Raw genomic sequence first — 18,747 nt, forward strand, 5'->3', positions numbered from 1 at the left:
ATCTGCTCTGACGAAGCAGCAGAATGATTTTATTCATCAGATCCGCTAGGAATCTAATATTCTTCACCAAAAGGAACAAGGTCCTTTGATGGCATGGTTGAGATCGGAACAGCATCAATGGGATTAGCAAATGAACTGGTCAAAGGCTTCATCTTCTTCGGAGCTGAAGAATCTGAAGTAGCTGATGCTTTCCTTTTCTTCACTGCTACACGCTCCGCAGCCTTGGTCTTCTTCACATTTTGATGCAGATGGAAGGATCGGAGTTGGTGTTGGCGCAGGAGGAGCAGAGGAATCTGGTTGATTTTCTTCAGGCACAACTGATGCAGTTGCCCTGATTTCTTCAGTTTCTTCAGGCGCACCACTAGTGGATGCCCTGGCAATTTCTTCAGCGGCTGGTATGCAGCCATCAGCCCTGGAACTCACATTTTCTTCAGCAGCCTGATTTTCATCAGCGGTGCTGGCATGTTCTTCAGTTGGCTAAGCAGATGCTTCAGCCTGAGGAATTTCCTGTTGCATTGGGGAAGCAACATTGGAAGTGAAGTTATCAGCAAGTCTCACAAAACGAACTTTGGCTCCAAGCCAATCAGCATGGTATGCATCAAATTCATCACTGAGTTTCTTGATCTCAGATTGAGTAGTGACAAGTTCTTTAGTTGTCTTAGACACAAATTTTTCTTCAAATAGCGCTCCTTCTTGTACTGCGCTTTCTTGATCTGCCTGGCCTTCTCAAATTTCCATTTTTCTTCTTGAACGAAGTGAGTCAGCATGTGACTTTGGCCAGGAGTCAGCTTGAAGTCATGCATGGGAGTGTTGGGGTCCTTGTGCCAAACATCAATGTACTCGAGGATCAACTTTGGATCCAAAAGTAGCGGCACATTTGTTCCCTTGGCTCTAGCAGCCCTGACTTGCCTGTCTCTGATGATTTCTGCAAGTTCATCATCATCAGCTTCGTCTTCTTCGGACAGTACTTGGAAAGCGACTTGATTCTTCTAAGGACTAGGGCGAGGACCTCGTCCAGCAATTGCCTTTGTCTTCAGGAGAGGGGGTCCTGTTGAAGAATTTGGTGCAGCTGAGGAACTTGCTGAAGCTCTTGAGGCAATGGAGATGCCTGCAGTCCTTTGGCACGAGGCAAGATGCACAGGTGCTGAGGACTTTGTCGGAACTGAGGATTTTGGAGGAGCAGGAGCAGCATGAGGAATTGGCCTTGAGGGCTTTGAAGATTCTGGCTGTGAGGGCATTGCTGAGGAACATGGCCTTGAGGGCACTGTTGGTGAAGCACTTGGCTTGCGCGCAGGCTTCTTTGCCATTGATTTCTTGGGCTTGACAGAGGCCTCAGTGGCAGTAGCAGAAGCAGAGTCTTCATTGAATTTCCTCACTGCTTCTTTTGCTTGCTTGGCCAACTTGGCCTGGCGCTTGGCCCATTCTTCAGGAAGGTCCTCACCACGTTTGATGCTGGTGGGATCTGCTACTTGGCCAGGTGCCAATGGAGCTCTTGGGCATGGAGGATTGAGTGCGAATTTCTTCATGTACTTTGGAGTTACATACCTGTACTCCCTCCATTCTCTTTCCCATCTCCTTTCAAATTTCTGAATGCGCACCTTGCGCTGATTTTTATCTTCCTCAGGAGGTGTGCAGTACCCAGCATAGATGTCATCAGGGATCTCAAAGGCAGTCATAACCTCAGGCTTCTTTCCTCCTTTCTGTGGCCTTTTACCATCAGCCATTTTCTTCAGTTGAGGAATTTGAACAATCGAATTCTCTGAAGAAGTATGCAACTTTTCTTCGAGGAACGCTACAAATGAGTTAAGTTGATGAGAACCTAGTGATCCAGCAGCTGACATGAGTACCCGTGAACAGAGTATAGTTGCGAGGAATTTGGAGAGGTCATATGCGTTCTCAGAAGGTTTTTCAAAAAGAACAAGTTTGAAGAATTTGACCAGATGAGTCTTGAAGAATTTCACTAAGCGTTCTCTGTCTTAGGTTCCAGAGTTGTATAGATCGAAGATCCACACAATTGAGGAATCTTGAAGAAAAATGATGCTTAGAGAAACGAATCAAGAACAGATGACTTGTGAGGTGTTTAGTGTGTGAAGATATGAAGAAAAACACTTTTGGAGATTTTGTAGATAATCATTTGAATCAACGAGGGAAGTAAAAGTAACTTTTAATTACCCTGGATGAAGAATACGACAAATAGTGAAGTGGAGAGGTGAAGTTCGTCTGTGTAGATCTTCCATGCCCTAACTCTGTGGAGGAAGACGACTACGGCGGCGGCGGAGTGAAGATTTCCGTGGCCGGCGCGAGTACGGCGATGACGAGGTCGAGGCAGTGAAGCTCTTCCTCACCGGCGACAATGAAGTAGCGGCGGCACTAGGGTTTTAGAAGCTCGAGCTAGAGAGAGGTCGAGTGGAGTAAAGGAAGTGAGGAAGGGGAAGAGGGGCATTTATAGCCACGGTGAAAAACTGTTCGCCCGTAGAAATTGGACGAACGTGCCCCTGACCCTTCTCATTCGCTTGACATGTGTCACCCACGTACTGAGAAGTGGAGATTATGTTAGATCGTGGGTGAGTGGATAAGTATATCGTGGGATGCGGAACGTTTTGAGAGGCAAAGCCGAAAATTTAGATAGGATAGGTGTTAAAGTTATGTTCGCAATTTCTTCAGCTGACAAGGACACAGTGAAGATTTTGAACGAGTTTCAAATAGAATGCACATGAAGAATTTGTGAATAGATTGGGTTGAGTATAGCATAGAGGGGAAGGGTCCGATCACATTCACTTAGCAGACAAAATCAACTTGAAGAATTAGCAATAAGTGAATGCTGTAGAGGACATAAACTTATATATATATATATATAGCTAACGAAGAAAAATGACGGAAACAGTGAAGACAATGCAAAGTTGAAGAATATGAACAATTGAGGAAATTCAACTTTTGGTGGTGGCGTGACCCACCGTATAAGAATGATGATTTCAGACACCGCGTACAATTATCGTAGGGTTCTGAGAATCAAATTCTTCGTTAATTTCTTCACACTAAGAGTGTTATTCTTCATTGATTGAAGAAAAACGTTTCTTCATGTGTTGCACATCTAAGTCATCAATTTTGCATAAGTGTTAGGATTAGTGTCCTTTTCAAAGAACATTCAAAGATTCTAGGATATTTAGCTCACACCTCAACTTGCTAAATCTCTTCTCATCAAAGGGCTTTTTGAAGATATCGGCTAGCTGTTCTTCAGTCTTCACATGCTCAATAGAAATGTCGCCCTTCAACACATGATCACGAAGAAAATGATGACGAATCTGAATGTGCTTTGTCTTCGAGTGCTGAGCTGGGTTGTGAGCAACCTTGATGGCACTCTCATTGTCACAGAAGAGAGGCACATTCTTCATGTTGACGCCGTAGTCCTTGAGAGTTTGCTTCATCCATAGCAATTGCGCACAGCAAGAACCAGTGGCAATATACTCAACTTCAGCAGTAGATAGTGATACGCAATTCTGTTTCTTCGAGGACCAACAGACCAAAGATCGTCCGAGCAAATGACATGTACCAGATGTTGACTTGCGGTCCACACGGTCACCAGCATAGTCAGAGTCAGAGTATCCAAGGAGACCAAAAGACGAGCCCTTGGGGTACCATAATCCAAGTGTTGGTGTGTGAGCTAGATATCGAAGACTGTGCTTCACAACCTTATGGTGTGATTCCTTCGGTGTAGCTTGAAATCGGGCACACATGCAAACACTAAGCATTATGTCTGGCCTAGATGCACATAAGTACAATAAAGAGCCAATGATGGAGCGGTATACCTTATGATCAAAGTCGATACCATTTTCATCAGTGCACAGATGGCCATTTGTGGGCATAGGAATTTTGACGCCTTAGCAATCTTGCATGCCGAATTTCCTCAGTACATCCTTGAGGTATTTCTCCCGAGATATGAATATGCCATTGCGTTGTTGACGAATTTGAAGACCTAAGAAGAATTTCAACTCTCCCATCATAGACATTTGATATTCTTCACTCATCATATAGGCAAATTCATCACTATAACGTTGGTTAGTACAACTAAAGATAATATCATCAACATATATTTGGCACACAAACAATTCACCATCATAAGATTTAGTGAAAAGAGTAGGGTCGAGTGAACCGGGTTTGAAGCCTTTCTTCATGAAGAATTCCTTCAAGGTATCATACCACGCCCGTGGGGCCTGCTTGAGGCCATAGAGGGCCTTGTTGAGTCTGAAGACTTTGTCAGGATTCTCTGGATCTTCAAAACCTGGGGGTTGAGCAACATATACTTCTTCCTCAAGCTTACCATTGAGGAATGTACTTTTCACATCCATTTGATATAAAGTGATATCATGATGGTTAGCATAAGCAAGTAATATGCGAATAGCCTCAAGTCTAGCAACAGGTACAAAAGTTTCATCGAAATCAATTCCTTCAACCTGTGTGTAGCCTTGAGCTATGAGCTGTGCCTTATTCCTCACCACAAGGCCATTTTCATCTTGCTTGTTGCGGTAGATCCACTTTGTGCCAATGATATTTTGCTTGCGAGGATCTGGACGTTTGACCAGTTCCTAGACATTGTTGAGCTTGAACTGATGTAATTCTTCTTGCATAGCCTGGATCCACTTAGGCTCCAGAAATGCTTCATCTACCTTAGTGGGCTCTATTATAGAGACAAAAGCATAGTGCCCACAAAAGTTAGATAATTGTGAAGCTTTTCAGCGTGTGAGAGGACCTGGCGCTTTGATGTCACTAATGATCTTTTCAACTTGCACTTCTTTTGCAATGCGAGGATGAGATGGTTGTCATTGAGGAATTTGGTCAACATTCTCTTCAGCACCATTTTCTTCAGTATTTTCTTCAGGTGCATTAGCTCGACGTTCTTCATGTTCTGAAATGAATTCTTCAGCAGATTCTTCAGTAGGAATGACATCCTCAGTATCCTTGAACTTGATAGTTTCCTCAGGTGCTGGTTCATCTATCACAGTAGGTGGGTGCTCTCTTTGTGAGCCATTAGTTTCATCGAACCGCACATCTACAGTTTCAACAACCTTGTGAAGAACGGTGTTGAAGACTCTGTAGGTGTGTGAGTCCTTTCCATAACCAAGCATAAAACCTTCATGTGCTTTCGGTGCAAATTTTGAGTTGTGATGAGGATCTCTAATGCAACATTTAGCACCGAAGACTTTGAAATAACTTACATTGGGTTTCTTATCAGTGAGGAGTTCATAGGCAGTCTTCTTGAAGAATTTGTGAAGATATACTCTATTGATGATGTGGCACGCAATATCAATTGCCTCATTCCAGAACCGACGAGGCGTTTTGTATTCATCAAGCATAGTGCGAGCCATCTCAGCAAGAGTCCTGTTCTTGCGCTCCACGACGCCGTTCTGCCGAGGAGTGTAAGGAGCAGATAACTCATGAGTAATACCAAGTTCATCAAGATAGTCATCTAGACCAGAATTCTTGAACTCTTCCGTTGTCACTTCTGATGTGCTTGATCTTCACACCAAAGTTGGTTGAAGCCCTCGAGGAAAATCGTTTGAAGACTTCCTGCACTTCATGTTTGTAAGTAACAATGTGTACCCATGTGTATCGAGAGTAATCATCAACAATAACAAAGCCATATTGAGATGCATCATTTGAAACAGCAGAATAATGATTAGGGCCGAAGAGATCCATGTGAAGCAGTTCAAATGGACGAGTAGTGGTCATGATAGTCTTCATTGGATGCTTAGCCTTTGTCATCTTCCCAGCTTCACAGGCTCTGCATAGGTGATCCTTGAGGAATTTGGCATTCTCGATGCCAATGACATGCTTCTTCTTCGCAAGCGTGTGCAAATTCCTCAAGCCTGCATGACCAAGTCGTCGATGCCAGAGCCAACCTTGTGAAGCTTTTGCAAGTAGACACACGGCTGGTTGTGGTCCTGTAGAAAAATCAACAATATACATGTCTCCTATCCTAAAGCCTTCGAAGACTTTGGAATTGTCAGCTTCCATAACCACAACACAATGGTACTTGCCAAAGACAACAACCATATCAAGATCACAAAGCATTGAGACAGACATAAGGTTGTATCCTAAGGACTCAACAAGCATGACTTTGTCCATGTGTCGAACCTTTGTGATCGCAACCTTACCTAGACCCAATACGTGACTTTTGCTTTTGTCGGCAAAGATGATATGCTTCAGATGCGATGGAGATAATGGAGCATCCATCAATAGATTCTTGTCACCAGTCATGTGATTTGTACATCCACTATCGAGGACCCACTCAGTGGCTTTCGGTTGATGATCCTACAGATGAATTAGTGCATCTTACAAACTCATATACTTCATCAGTGAAGAATATGACATCAATTCATCAGATCAATTTCATCAAGCAAGAGAACAGATAAAGCAATATGAGGACGTGAGAAATGAAGCTTCAATTCTTCATGATTAGCCTGCGTCCTTTCAGGCATGCTCAGGTCTCCAGCAAATTCTTCAAACGATTACGTACGTCTGGAGACCTGACCCTGCAGAAGAGATTAGTTCTTTTTCTTCACCACCCACATCTGAAGGGGTGGCAAAGAGTTCATCATTCTGCGAGCTCCATACGAGAAGGATGGCATAGAAGCCAATCCATTTCGTTTCACATAAGAGGGGTTAGAGTAAGCATAAGAATTAGCAGAGAAATTCTTCGAGGACTTATGGACATAATGATTTGATGAATAATGCACATATCCATAATCCTTAGATCTTCCCTGCGAAACAGACGGGTTAGCACGATGATGTTCATATGAGGACTTTGATCCTTTTGAGGAATATGATCCATGTGAGGAGTTTGGTCCGTATGAGGACTTGGATCCATATGAAGAATTTGGTCCATATGAAGAATTTGATATGGGGTTCCTATTCTTCACAGGTGGCGCATGATGACATTCACCTGAAGATTTTCAAGGAATCTTTTGGGAACCCAGATTTCCTTCATAGGGGAACCGTTCTTGCAGTTAGTGCCAACATATCTAGCAAATACTTCACCATTCTGATGTTTGAACAGTTTATAGTTGGAGTCAAATGACTCATCATCAGAACGAGGAGATTCACATGCAAATCCAGATAAGTTAGATGCATCAACTGGAGGTCCCTTTGCAGCAACCCATGTAGTTTTGGGGTACTGCTAAGGCTTCCAATATGTACCAACAGCATTGAGTTTCCTCTCAAAGGCAATACCCTCTTTCCTAGGGTTCCTGTTGAGGATCTGCTTTTTAAGCACATCACAAAGAGTCTGATGCCCTTTGAGGCTTTTGTACATGCCTGTCATGTACAATTCCTTTAGCCCTGCATCATCAGTGATACTAGCAATGTCCTCAGATGAGGAATTAGTGATAGCAGAGGTATGTGAAGAATTTGAAACATTAGCAGCATTTGAACATTCAGGTGAAGAATTAGCAGATTCACGTTCAATGCATTTCAAACAAGGAGGAACAAATTCTTCCTGAGAAGCGCTAATTTGTTGAGAAAGTAATGAATCGCGCTCCTTCTGAAGATCTTCATAACTCACTCTTAGCTTCTCAAGGTCTTGCTTTCTTTGAAGAAATTCATAAGAAAGCTTCTCATGATCGGATAAGAGAGTGTTATGATGACCTTGAAGATTGTCAAACCTAGTCTGGAGTCTCTGAAGATTTTCAGTCAAGGCTTTAGTGCGATCCATTTCTTCACCCAACATATTATCACTTTTGTCTAACATGATTTGAACCTTTTCTAAAGCCCTTTGTTGTTTTACAGCAATCTTAGCAAGTTTAGAATAGCTGGGCTTAAGGTTTTCATCAGATTCATTCTCACTTGATTTAGAGGAGGTATATTTGAGTACCTTGGCACCCTTTGCCATAAAGCAATACGTGGGAGCGTAGTCATCATCGCCTTCATCAGCCTTGTTGGTGAGGTCATTTTCTTCGGTGTTGAAGATAGACTTGCTGACGAATGAAGTAGCGAGAGCTAGGCTCGCCACTCCAGATTCGGACTCCTCAGATGTCTCCTCTTCCTCATTTTCTTCAGATTCAGCCTCAGAGTCCATTTCCTTACCAATGAATGCCCTAGCCTTCTTGGAGATGCTATTCTTGTGATATGAAGGCTTTGAGGATTTTGATGATGAAGATTTTGTGGATTTCTTCTTTTTCTTCGCATCATCAGAACCGTAATCCTTGTATTTCTTCTTCTTTGATTCCTTTTCCCACTGAGGACAATCTTGAATGTAATGTCCAGGTTTCTTGCATTTGTGACAGAGCCTCCTATTGTAGTCACTGGATGAGGAATCATTGCTCCTTGAGGGTCTTCCAAAGCGACCACGTCTTGAGAACTTTTGGAACTTCTTCATGAGCAAAGCTAGATCATGGCTTAGTTCTTCAGGATCACCAAGGCTGCTACCAGAGTCTTCATCTTCGGACTCAGATACTACCTTGGCCTTCAGTGCACGTGATCTGCCATAGCTCGAACCATAGAGATCTCTTTTTTCAGCAAGTTGGAACTCATGAGTATTTAGCCTCTCGAGAATATCAGCGGGATCAAGTGACTTGTAATCAACATGTTCTTGTATCATCAATGCCAGAGTGTCAAATGAGGAATCAAGCGATCTCAGCAATTTCTTCACCACCTCATGGTCGGTGATGTCAGTGGCACCAAGTGCTTGAAGCTCATTTGAGATGTCAGTGAGGCGATCGAAGGTTTGTTGAACATTTTCATTGTCGAGTCTTTTGAAGCGGTTGAAGAGATTGCGAAGAACATCAACTCGAGAGTCACGTTGTGTTGAGACTCCTTCATTCACTTTGGACAGTCTATCCCATATAAGCTTAGCAGTTTCCAAAGCACTCACTCTTCCATACTGTCCTTTGCTCAGATGTCCACATATGATATTCTTCGCTTGAGAATCGAGTTGCTTGAATCTCTTCACATCAGCAACATTCAGAGAAGGTGTGACTGAGGGAACACCATTTTCCACAACATAACAGAGATCATTATCAATTGCCTCAAGATGCATTCACATCTTATTCTTCCAGTAGGGGTAGTCCGTACCATCGAAGGTAGGACACCCAGCAGAGACCTTGATCATACCTGCGGTCGACATAACTAAAACTCCAGGCAGTTAAACCAAAATCACGCAGAACAAGGGAGTACCTTGCTCTGATACCAATTGAAAGTGCGTTATATCGACTAGAGGAGGGTGAATAGGCGATTTTTATGAATTCTTCACTGAGAAATTTGCCAGTGAGGAAATTCCTTAGTGAAGAACTACTAGCAGCGAAATAAGTACCCAGAAGTAAACATAATTGAAGACAAGCATGGTCATCATGATGAAATGAAGACAAGCACAGAGTACTAAAAGCGTAATCACAAGATAACACAGGATGAAGACAAACAGACTAAAGAAATTGAACTGAGGAAATTGAGAAAGTCTTCAGTCAAAGTCTTCAAACACAGATATGAATAAGCACAGAACACAATTATGAGGAAATGAAAGAGTTGAGGACATAGAACCAGTAAGCTTGGTGAAGACAATGATTTGGTAGACCAGTTCCAACTGCTGTCTCAGTTGTACGTCTGGTTGGAGCGGCTGAGTATTTAAACTCGAGGAAACACAGTCCCGGACACCCAGTCCTGAACACGCAGCTCAGGACACCAAGTCCTCACCGTATTCTCCTTGAGCTAAGGTCACACAGACCTCGCCCAATCACTCGTGGTAAGTCTTCAGGCGACCTCCAAACCTTCACAAACTTGGTCACTCAGCGATCCACAATTCCTCTTGGATGCTCTAGACCATGACGCCTAACCGTCTGGAAGAAGAAGAGTCTTCAAAGGTAAGAAGCATCGGATCCACGCATGATTAATCTCTTCAGTGATGCTCAATCACTTGGGGTTTGTAGGTGTTTGGGTTTGGGTTCTTCCTCACTTGATGATTTTCTCTCATAGTCCTCGGAGGATGGGTTGCTCTCAAATGACAAGTGTCAGTTTCTCTCAGAGCAGCCAACCAGCTAGTGGTTGTAGGGGGCGGCTATTTATAGCCTAGGGAACAGCCCGACATGATAAGACATAAATGCCCTTCAATGATATGACCGTTAGGTGGATAGATATTTTGGGACAGCTGGCGCATAGCACAACAACGGTCGGAATTTTGAGTAGCAAAATCCTCAGGGCTATCATGTTCCTCACTATGTAGGAAATCCGCACTAGCGAATTCCTAACTCCTCAGTCAGAACAAATTCCTCAGAGACCAGAAGAACTTCGTCTCTGTCACTGAAGAATATGACTGGACTGTATGAGATTTCCAATGGCTTCACTCGAAGGGATTGGTAGGTGTAGGATTTTGAGTTGAGCATCACATGGAAATTTTTCCTTAGTATTTCCTCGACCCCCTTTAACAGTACGGTGTTTCCTATGACTCAAGAAAGAGAAAATGAAACTACGAAAACAAAAGTCTTCACTTTTCATGTTCCTCGAATGAATACCAAGTCTTCACGGTCACACCAATTTCTTCACTTTCAAAGTCTTCAGAAATCCATAGTCTTCAGTCGAAGAACTTCATTTTTAGGGGTCGACTTTCTCTATAAATATCAAACTCCTCATAGACTTATAGACCTCTGTGCACTCACAAATGCATTAGTCCCTTAACCTATAAGTCTTCAATACACCAAAATCACTAAGGGGCAGTAGATGCACTTACAATGTAAACCGGCCAGGAGTGGCCGGGTTAACTCTATAAGAATTAGAAGCCCAGAAGATAAAGGATGATGGCGCTTTATGAAGGCCCAAGGTCCTAAGGCGGGTTAAGGCCTGTAGACATAAACCGACATTGTCATGTAACTTGTATTGCAAGATAGGAGGAATAGAGACCGAGTTGGACACAATGATGATCCGGCCTCGGGACTCTGTAACCGGCGGGCGTCGACCTGTGTATATAAAGGGACGACCTGACGGTGGTTTAGGGACAACAAACAACAACTCGAGAGCCAGGCAAAGCGGATTCGCTCCCTGGTCATCGAAACCCCAGCAATTCCATGACAACTGGAGTAGGCTTTTACCTTCATCATAAGGGGGCGAACCATTATAAACCCTTGCGTCCCTTGTCCGCTTTAACCCCTTTGAGTTATCCCGTAGTGATGGCTCCACGACTAAGTCCTATCACGAGGACATCTTCTGTGACAACTCCATGACATGACTTACACAACATTTTTAGTTACGCGAATTAACATTTTATTAGTTAAATCAAAGGTCAAAACTTGGCGCAAAATGCAAAGGGGGTGAATAAACCAGTAAACATCAAAGTTCTCTCATTTGGCCCCAACTAGAGGTCCGGTGAGATGACTATACTGCACAGGCACGGAGGGGGACGCAGCTTCATTGACTTACTGCACCTGCCTTTGGGTGTATGACACGTGGGCCCAATGGGTGGATGGCCAACCTGTCATACAGCCAAAGGCAGGTGAAGTAGAGGGGCGAGGAGTAGATGGCCAACACACACTAGAATTCAACGCAGTCTGCACTTCTCATATGAAGGTTCCCGCTAGTCTAATCTACGAAATCCTATGCACCTACGCACCCAAGCGAAAGAGTGATCACTCCAATCGCAAGATCAGTTGACTAGAAGCTAGACCTATGGAGGCGATGAGCGCGAGCATCAGCCGGTTGTGCCAGATGGTCCACGACGCGGGCCTGCGGCCCGGCACCGAGGAACATCTCCAGGTAATGCTTGATGCCGCTAGGGCGAGGGGCCGCTTGGATGACAGCTTCGTCTCCTTGTTCGACGAGGTCCTTGTCGGCTTCCTTGACAAGTTCACCATCGTCAAGAAGCTCGCGGACGACCTTGACGTAAGCCTCCAGCCCACGCGCCCAGGCTCTGTGATGCCTGCCACCCTTAACAGCCTCTATGGTGACAACCTCTTCGACGCACTGGTGGCCCTGCGACTGCCCGCCATCGCGCTGAAGAATGTCCACCTCGAGATCACACTCGCCGCGCTGTGCCTGGTGCAGCAAGACACCATTGACATAATTACCCACGTCTATGCCAAATCGTCCACAAGGACTACTACATGCAAGAGGAGGACCATAGGACGCTGGCCTTCTTGGACCGCAGGGCAACATTGGACGGCATTGTTCAGAAGCATGTTGAGCTTGCCGCCAACGCCGTTACTCCTCACACGTCGGTTGGAAACCCGGTGCACTAGAGCGTGAGGATGTCGTTGATGGATCCGTATGTATCTTTATCTTTCTGTCAAATCCATGTAGTAGTATATGGTACTACTAGTAATTATCTTACCTTTCGCATAAACTTCATAATTTTCCTACGTACTCCATGCATGAACTGCGCCAGAAACAAACTTCTCATTACTCTAGGGGAAATTGTTATTTTTATCTATCGGTCGCGCCATGGAGCAGAACCAAATTTTACAAGTTACAAGTTCAAAAGGAAAAGCCTGCCGTGTTTGTGTCGCACCCCCACACGGTTGGTCCGGCACGCCGCTCAAGTGGGAATGTGTGCTGTGTTGCATTTTCACTTACAAGTGGGACCGTAGTTGAGCAAACCGACTATCGACAAACCCCTACCCCGCCCACTGCGCGATGGCTGAGAAAATAGGAGGGAGAAGAGATGGCTGTAGCACGGACTCCAAGAAAATTGGTGTCGGATGGGACTCGTGTGGGTGGCGTGCGCCGTACTGCTAGACATGAATGCTAGTTATGGCTCATGCCACCCCACTATATCAAGGTGCTAGTTACGTAGACCAAATTTCCTAGAGTTCGTGCTCAGCCCTCCTCTATCTCTCTTCTCAGCCAGCCAGCAGATGTGCGGAGCCCATCGTATGTTTGCTCATATGCGGTCCCACATGTCAGTGAAAATGCACGAGGACCCACCGAACCTGCACATCTTTCACCTCGAAGTGCTGGTGATGAAAAACAAATCCAATAAAGATCTTCGGTGGCCGCTTTTGGAGTTACTCAAGAGTAGTAAGATTCTATTTACAGTTTAACCCAAGATGCACATCACATGGCTTCAACTACCACTCTATTTTCTTGCATGACACGACCTGGATGCTGGATGTCCCACGTGTCGGCAAAAGAAGGAAGAACTCGACCAAATCTTCGGTTGTGCTCTCGGATTAGACTAGTTGTGCTAACTTAAAATTTTATTATGTAGACTGGATGCAAGTTTTGGTATTGGGAAGAAGAGTAAAACGATATATTGATAGAGAGTAATTTAGTACATGTTCTAGCACTTTTAGCTAGCATAGAGGCTAGAGATGAGACTAGTGCACTTGTTGATAGAATAGAGGCTAGACACATCTACTTCTTTACACTCGAAGAAGAAAGAAGCACGCACGATCAAGCCTTCGCAGATCAACAGTGAATACATCGAGAAGGCACTAATCCAACTTATAGGAGCAGTTATGGAAGTTGGATATCTTCAAAAATGTATTCTTTTGGTTCTTGTTTTCTTTGGTCTTGCTTTTATAGTCAAAATTTTGGTGATTTATTTCCATGTACCAAAAAATCAATGATGATGCAAAGAAAAATGTGCGCGGCCGAGATGCGTCCGCGCGTTCGGCGCACGGCCACCGCATCCGAGAAATGGCCCGGACACGACCCGATTTCCCTACCCAAACGGGAAGAATCCGGGATAAACGAAGGTCTGTTAGGGGTCGTGCGTTGGAGTTGGCCTTACAAGTGAGACTGCAGTTGAGGAAACCGACCATCGGCAAACCCCCACCTTGCCCGCCTCACAATGGCTGAGTTAGAGAACGACGAGGTTGAAGAGGTTGTTGTAGCATGGACTCCAAGAAATATGGTGTCAGATGGAAGTCGTGCTGGTGGCGTGTGCCGTACTCCTGGACGTGAATGCTTGTTCTGGCCCATGCCACCCTACTACTCCTACTACTATACTTATAGTAGTAGTACTATCGAGGATTCGAGGTGCTGGTTACGTACAGCGAACACATTAACATATGGCTCACCTCACACCATGGCCAAATTTCCTAGAGTCTGTGCTAGGTTAAAAAGTGTTCTTTGTGAGGATGTGTGGTGTTGGGGATATAACTACCGTCGCCTAGATTTTCGGAGGCTCATTAATAAAAGTAAGGTATATACGGTTTTTTAATGAACAGGTGACGTCATGGCGGTTTATTATAATCCTGGAAGATGACGTCATGGCGGATTACAAGGTTTACTCGAAGGTACTGAAGAAGAAGTTTTTCTAAAGTATTGAAGATTGACATGAACAGGTTCAAATCAATCTGGGGCCTAATGTTGGGGATATAACTACTGAGTATAAACCACCCAGGAGGGGCCGGGTTATACCTGTAATGAGTTATTCATATTGAAGCCCATGAAGACAAGGAGTATAGCGCTTTAATATAAGAGATCTAAAAGCCCAGGGCCCAAAGGCGGATTAGGTCCTGTAGACATAAACCGCCATAAGGTGTGTAACTTGTGTTGTACGATAGGAAGAGTAGAGACCGAGCCGGACACATTTATGAGCCGGCCGAGATTCTGTAAACCACCGGGTGTCAACCTGTGTATATAAAGGGACGACCCGGTGGTGGTTCAAGGACAAGAAACAACAAATCGAGAGCCAGGCAAAGCGTATTCGCTCCCTGGTCATCGAAACCCTAGAAATCCCATCATAACTGGAGTAGGCTTTACCTTCACTGCAAGGGGCCGAACCAGTATAATTCCTTGTGTCCTTTGTCCGCTTTAACCCCTTTAAGCTAACTACGTTGCGATGGCTCCACGACTAAGTCCTCATCCTAGGACATCTGCCGTGACAATCCCATGACTGTTGGCGCGCACCGTGGGGCTATTGCACGATGGTTTCAAGTTCTTAGAGGGCAGCTTTGAAGGGCTCAAGGGATACGTTGTGGGCCGGATGACCAAGAGTCGTCGCGGCAAGCTCTACATCAACGACGCAGGCTGGGGCCCCGAGGCCATTTCAATTGAGTATGGATACCGGGTCCCCTTCGGCGGTATTCACGTCTTCATTGGCAAGATCGGCGAACCGGGCCGTGAGCCGGACATCTGCACCGACATCGTCGAAATGGCTCAGTGTGCGAGATCCGCCCGGGTTCAGCCTGCCATGAAGCGTTCCTTCGTGGGAGTCATCCACGGAGTGGAATCTCAGGATAGATTGGTATCTGGTGGTGAAACCGTCGTTTACTCTGATGACGAGTCATCTACCGGCGAGATCGAGTCATTGTACCAACTGCAAGATGGCCGGTTTGGGGGCTGTTCTGATGGCGATAGTAATCCGGACCCCCTTGATCCATCGAGCCGAGTGGAGATCTTCATGGCCGGTACACAGTCAGCGCAACATTCTTCAACTGCAGCAGCAATGATATCCGGTTCAGTAGCAGCGACGGCAGCTGGGGTAGGAGGCCCTGCGCCACCGCCGGCTCAGGTTTTGTCCGATTTGTTCGACGCTTTGGCAACACTGCTGGCGGCTGAAGTTAACCCAGCGAATCAGGATCAGCATAACGCAGAAGTCGTGAAGGTGAAGGATCAGATAGCTCAAGCCAAGGCAGACCTGGCAGCCAAGAACACCAGGATGGCTGCGGAGCGGGCCGAGTTGGATGCACAGGCTTATCGGCTTATGTTGGATTAGAACGCATCAAATTATGTAATGAGGAGAAGGTATCGGTCCCACCTACCTCCATTTTATGTGCCAAGGAATCTCTTTAACACACCAGGAGCAGGAACCAGCAACCAACCAGCGGTAAACCGGATAGAAGCACCTGAAACATGGGTGCCAGTTCAGACGCGCACAGTGGATCTGCCTCGTCATAATATCCCGTCACAACACGTGTCAACGCCTCCGGGTCATTACTCCAACCCCCTGGATAACATAGTCGCCGCTGCTTCATGATTGGCAGCCCTCCCAGTTGAAGACGAGTCCCCCGTAATGGTTGAGATGCGATGGGCTAGGGAGCTCCTTCAGACAGCTTTGACTCAGCAGCAGGCGTATTCATACAGCCACGAGAGGATTCATTCCACCCCCCCCCCCGCCCAAGCCGGAGTTACAGCAGGCACCTTGATGAACCGGCCGTGTCAAGCAGTGCGCAGGACCGTAACCCGCCTCGAGGGCATAATCCGGCAGGTGGTGGTACTAATGCTCAGGATTTGGTGGATCAAGGCAGAGCGCGTCGAGAAGCCGAGTTCGCGGCGCAGTACGCAGCACGTCAGCTTACTCTGGTTCGTCCAACAACTTCGGTGGAGCCAGGAGTTACCTCCAGCTCTTTGGGGGTGCCGTGTCTCGTCCCGGCTCTACGTAATGTACGGCTGCCCAAGGATTTCAAAGGACCCCGCAAAGTGCCCAACTATACTGTCGATTTACCCCCTGAGTCATGGATCGAAAGCTATGAGATGGCAACGGAGATGCTGGATGTGGATGATGCGGCCTGTGCTAAATACTTCACCATGATGTTGAAAGGAATAGCTCGCACTTGGCTAAAATGTTTGCCAGCTAACTCCATTGGGTCGTGGGCTGCGTTAAAGGCCCGGTTTATCCAGAATTTCAAGGACATGTGGAAGCAGCCCATGTCAATTGTAGACTTAGCCGCCTATGTCCAAGAAGAAGGTGAATCGACAACCCATTGGGTGCGCTGGGTTTCGGAAATCTTGCATTCATCGTACCGCATCAATGCTGATACACCAGTTTTAACGGTGGAGGGCAATTGCCGGTTCATGCCTTTGAAGCTGAAATTGGGATGGCTCAAGCGTCACTGCAATGACATGGGAACGCTTATGGCAGCTCTGGTTAAGTATGCCGACTCTCATAGTACCAAGGACCCCGAGTCTGATGATGAAAAGACGGGGAAGGGAAAGAAGAGTGGCAGTAACAAGGGGCAGTAGCATAACCCGACGGGTCATGGAAATAATGGTAAGCGCAAAGCAGATATCAGTTTGGATTTTGTGGCTAACACCAACACGCAGAATAATAATCAGCGTCGTAAGGGTAAACCGACCCCGCGGAGTGGAGGATCAAGTGTCAATCTTGAGTGCCTGTTAAACCAGTCTTGTCCAAGGTATGGGACGCGAGAGAGACTAGCCACGCATCTTTGGAAGGATTGCTTTATTATGCGGGAGTTCAAAAACTCGGATCTTTTCCAATACGATCATGGGCCGCCCGGCGGTTTAGGCAGCGGTTCTCATGGGCCGGGTTATGGTGGAGGCAGTTCTGGTTTGGGATTTCAAGGCAACCAAAGCGGACATGGCAATCAAGGCAGTCAGGGCAACCAGGGTGGTTATAATCATCAGGGGAGTCAGCAGCAGCAGCAATCGGGTTACTAGAGCAATCCGAAGCAGTTGAATAGTGGTCAGTATCATGCCTTCACCACTAGCTTATTTAAGCGTGATCATAAGCTTCATAAAAGGGTAGTAAACTCCGTTGAACCGGCAGTACCCCGTTATCTGCGCTGGTCTGAACAACCCATTTTGTGGAGTCAAGAGGATCATCCACCCCGGGTTGATAACCCGGGTCATCTGGCATTGGTGGTGGCACCTCAGGTTGGAGGGGACAAGTTCACCAAGGTGCTCATGGATGGAGGGAGCAGTATCAATATCCTTTATTATGAAACCTTCCGTCGCATGGGGTTGATAGATAAAAATCTTAAACCGTCGAACACTGTTTTCCATGGTGTGGTACCTGGTAAATCGGCGTACCCAGTTGGTAAGATAGCTCTAGAGGTTGCTTTTGGAGATGATCATGACTCAAGATCAGAGACATTGACTTTTGAAGTGGTAAAAATCAAGAGCCCTTATCATGCCCTGTTTGGACGGCGGGCTTATGCTAAGTTCATGGCAAGGCCCTGTTATGTATATCTGCAGCTCAAGATGCCGGGTCATAAGGGGACCATCATGGTACATGGCCGCCGTCAGATCGCTTTGGAATGTGAAGAGGGTGATGCAGCCTATGCAGAGTCGGTCTGTGCAACAGAGGAGTTGAAATTTTACAAGGACAATGTTGATCCGGCGGATATGACTTCTTTGAAAAAACCAACTATAGAGCATGATCCGGCATTGAATTTTAAATCGGCAGAGGAAACCAAGTTAGTTGATTTTGTTCCTGGCAATTCATCCAAGCAGTTTAGCATCAGTGCTAATCTCGATCCGAAATAGGAAAGCGCGCTCATCGACTTCATCCGTAAGAATCGGGACACCTTTGCATGGAAACCTTCTGACATGCCAGGTGTACCGAGGGAACTCGCTAAGCACACTCTTAATATTGATCCTAAGTTTAAACCGGTCAGGCAGTTTCTCCGCCGCTTCAATGAATAAATACGTAAGGCTATTGGTAAGGAGGTAGCTCGGCTCTTGGCAGCAGGGTTTATTGTGGAGGTTTTTCACCCTGAGTGGTTAGCTAACCTGGTGCTAGTGCTTAAGAAAAACGGCACTTGGCAGATGTGTGTGGACTACATAGATTTGAACAAGGCTTGCCCAGCTGATCCTTTTGCTCTCCCTCGCATCGATCAAATCATTGATGCTATGGCGGGTTGTCAGTGTTTGAGCTTTCTGGATGCTTATTCTGGTTATCATCAGATCAAAATGGCAGTTAAGGACCAGGAGAAGACAACTTTTATAACTCCCTTTGGAGCCTTCTGCTATGTATCTATGCCTTTTGGGCTCAAGAGCGCCCAGGCAACTTATCAGCGCTGCGTGCAGAATTGTCTTCATAATCAGATTGGGCGCAATGTTCATGCTTATGTGGATGATATT

This window comes from Triticum urartu, chromosome 2 (assembly GCF_003073215.2).
Source record: "Triticum urartu cultivar G1812 chromosome 2, Tu2.1, whole genome shotgun sequence".
Classification (NCBI taxonomy): Eukaryota; Viridiplantae; Streptophyta; class Magnoliopsida; order Poales; family Poaceae; genus Triticum; species Triticum urartu.